The sequence below is a fragment of the Leucopleurus acutus genome (genome assembly GCF_964270905.1).
Source record: "Leucopleurus acutus genome assembly, chromosome: 18".
NCBI lineage: Eukaryota > Metazoa > Chordata > Mammalia > Artiodactyla > Delphinidae > Leucopleurus > Leucopleurus acutus.
Window position 1 is genome coordinate 20,478,729 of NC_139160.1, and position 3,977 is coordinate 20,482,705.

Genomic DNA, 3,977 nt, shown 5'->3' on the forward strand with positions numbered 1-3,977 from the left:
TCCTTCCTCTGTGTTCTTCTGACAACAGACCTTCAAAATGAAGGGTCATTGCCAAAGGTTGACCTGGACGGAGAGGAGTCCTGTGATGCCACCAGCCACCATTGCGGTGTGGCACTGTTTCCTTCCTGGTGCTTTTCGTATGAGAACACAGCATTCAGCACATGTGCAGTGAAGGTGCAGCTGTTTCAAAACTGCAGTTTACTCTGATTCCTGGCCACTGTCAGGGAAGCTATGGAGTTGCATTATTGGGCATCTTAAAGGTTTCTGTGTGATCTGTGATCGCTTGAGTCTGTAGACATCCTTGGGGGATATTAGCCTTTGCTTAAAGTCAAAGCATGAAGGGAATAGATACAGAAAGATGGGAAGAGGTCCTGGGAACTGTGTTAACCAAAGAGCTCACATGCTGTGGTTAAAGGTCATTTCATTCTCTGCTTGCGTTTGTCTCTCACCTGGCATATGCTCAGTAAGACACCATGAAACTGAGAGAAATGAATTTGACCTTTCACCCCCAACTCTCGTTTGTGATTTCTCTAGCACCCTTTGTTCTAAGGAAATGGTTGGCAAGTATTTTAGGTCGTGATCTCCAGTTTCTTCTACACGGTGACGTCTGTTCTTGGCTTCCTTTCTTGGGCAACAGAAATAACCAATATAACCATACTTAGGTACTGTTGGTTAGTTTGTTCATTCTTTTATTCATATACGCAATATATTTATTGAGTACCTATGATATGCCCCTGTTCTAGATACTAGGGACAGATCATTGAAGAAAATTTAAAGTTTTTAAAATGCCCTCAAAGATTTTACATTCTAGTGGGTGTTGGTCACTGAGGTTAAATGAAATGAGGGGTAGTGCTGAGGAGTAAGGAGAGAAAGATAGTTGCAAAGGGGGAGAGGAACTATGGGGGAGGGGCAGTTGCCATTATTTCTAGGGTGACCAGGGAGGCCTCACAGAGAAGGTCGCATGTAAGATGAGTCTTTGATGCTCCCAGTTATGTATTCAGGTACTAGTGCGGAGGCAGAGAAAATCCTAAATCCTAAACCTGACATGCTTGCTCCTAGCCCTGGAGTGTCTTTAAGATTCTCAGGGGTATTAGGAGCTAAAGCCGTCTCCTCGCTACCATCCAAATGCTGGCTGCTCTATAGAGGTTCACGGTGAGTCATCCGCCCCTCTTGCAAAGGTTGCATCTTTGCAGCGGCCCCTGTACCTCAGCAGTGGCCCTAGTAATGCAGTCATTCTCAATGGGACCAATGACTCCAGTGCTCAGGGACCTTCCAGAATGACTTGGGGTGTGGCGGGTCGAGTCCCGGAGTCTTTCCTTTGTCTAGGACCTTTGCTGCTGCACGTGTGTTAACTAGTAATCTGTGTTTACGTTCAGTAGGAAAATCTCAATAAAACTGACAGTAAGCTTCGCAACTGGCTTTCTCTTCCTTTGAAATGTGTTTGGAAATTGATTTTATCTTTGCGCCCCAGCATCTCTGATTCAAGGGAGCTCATTTGTGACAGCGGGAAGGACTTTGAGAAGATGCCAAGCATTCCTTAGATCCATGTTACCTGCTGTCAGTCAGTGCCTGAAATTTATGAATGTGTTTAGTCCCTGTCTCCCCTCCACCAGAGTGTAAGCTACTGGAGGTCAGGAAACTTATTTCAGTCACCACTGTTACCCCAGTGCTACCAGAACAAAAACACTGCCAGTCATGTAATAGACACTCAGTGAATATTGGTTTAATTGAATAACAGACTAGAAGCAATGTGGCAATAAGCAACACAACCAGCAACAATATCTTGGTATCTCCTGAATTATCTGTTACCCCAAAGATCAAGAAATGGAGATGATCTCTCGTCTCCAGGGTCTGGACTTTATCTCCAGTCATTGCTCTCTCCTCTGTGTCAGTCTGCATGTCAGAGAAACGCACGCTTCCTAATGAGTGTCCAACCTGGCTTGTCATCCTTTCTCTGCCACTACCCAGCTGTGACCTTAGATATGGCTTTGACTTTCTGTGGGCCTATTCCAGCTCTACAATGTTCTTATTCTATAACCTGGCAAAGCCAGCACCTGCCGGCTATTTGTGTGAAGCAAGAACATCTTTCTAGAAGGAAGTAGAACAAGCACCTGCTTATGAAAATTACTTTTTGTAAGGAAGTCTGTTTTTGCTCAGTGCAGTTGATTCCATATCTGGGAGTCTCAAAAATAACATCATTCTCTTTGAATTGTTAACTTTAAACTGTTTATAAAAACACAGGTTTCACTACTGCTTCCCATTTATTTGAGGTTGTGTGTTTTTCATATGATTTCATATCTGTAATCATCTCTCACACACGAAACCAGATATGATGTGCAGAAAATGGAGAATAAAACATGACTGACATAGCTTCATTCTCTTGGAAATAGTGAGATTATCATGGGCTATGGACTCAGAACTAAAATTGGCACTAGTGAAAGAAAAGATCTAGTAAAAGAAAGTCAATCAAAAGCAACATGGTTGAAGATGTTCATTGCTGTATATTTTATAATAGTGAAAAACTGAAAAGTTTCATCAATAGGAGTCTGGCTAAGAATTTATGATACATTTGTACCATAAAAAGTGGTAAAATAGTTAAGGTAAAGAATATACACCCTCAATGGGACTTCCCTGGTGGCGCAGTGGTTAAGAATCTGCCTGCCAGTGCAGGGGACATGGATTCGAGGCCTGGTCCGGGAAGATCCCACATGCCGCAGAGCAACTAAGCCCGTGCGCCACAACCACGGAGCCTGTGCTCTAGAGCCCACGAGCCACAACTACTGAGCCCGTGTGCTGCAACTACTGAAGCCTGCATGCCTAGAGCCCGTGCTCCGCAACAAGAGAAGCCACCTCCCACGCACCGCAACGAAGAGTAGCCTCCGCTTGCTACAAATAGAGAAAGCCCTCACGCAGCAATGAAGACCCAACACAGCCATAAATAATTTTAAAAAAGAATATATACCCTCAAGACGTGTTGATGAGAGAAAAAGAAGGTATGTTTAGAGTACATTTAGTATGATCTCGTGTGTATATAAAAAATAAGACATATCTTCTGATCTGACATATGTATGTTAATTCATAGAAAAAGGTCTGGATGGAATAAAATGGTTGACGATGTTATTTCTGGGAAAGAAGTAGGCTTGGTGCAGTGACACTGCTTCACTTTTTACTCCAGGCTTCTGTGTTTTTGGCATTTTATAAAACCATAGTCATGAGTGGGTTTTTTGGTAATTATAACACTCGAAATTACTGGAGAGGAAAAGATGTGCGACAAAGAGAAATTGGGGCACAAAGTGAGATTTGAGGTCGGGAGAAGGAAGATGAAACACTTCAGGTAGTGAGCGCTGGCCGTTCTCACCAAATCCTGTGATATTTTGTGACTGGTGAGTTGGAGCTTGTGCCGTGTTCTGAGGATGATAGATATACATAGATGTCCTACATCACTCCAAAAACTATGACCTACAATGGAGGACCCACAAATCAAGAAAACCCAGTTTCCACATTACCTTCTTTTGGTCTATTTGTAAGCATTGGGTGAGAAAAATTTTGTATCTTTAGGAAACATTGATTCACTTCCATCCCTGGATGAGTAAGTCTGGTACCATAATAGAGCAGTTGTATCGACCACAGACGTCTTTCCTCTACCCGTGACTTTATTTCCACTTTGTTGGATTTATTCATTCAGTCTGTAACTTTTATTGAGCCCCCATCTGCCGCTCTTAGACAAGGCCCCTGCTCTCCCGGAGCATCTAGTCAGGGGGCTGGACAGAGATGACAGGAAGTATCAGGAAGTGAGAACTACTGTGATGAAGATTAAGCAAAGTGATGTCAGAAGGCGTAACCAGGGAACTACGTTAAGAGAGGTAGTTAGGAAAGACTTCTTTGAGGAAGTCATTCATAAACCCAGGCACGCATAAGACAGGAAGGAGCCAGATGTGTGATCATCTGAGGGAAGAGTAGTCCAAGCAGAGAGATTA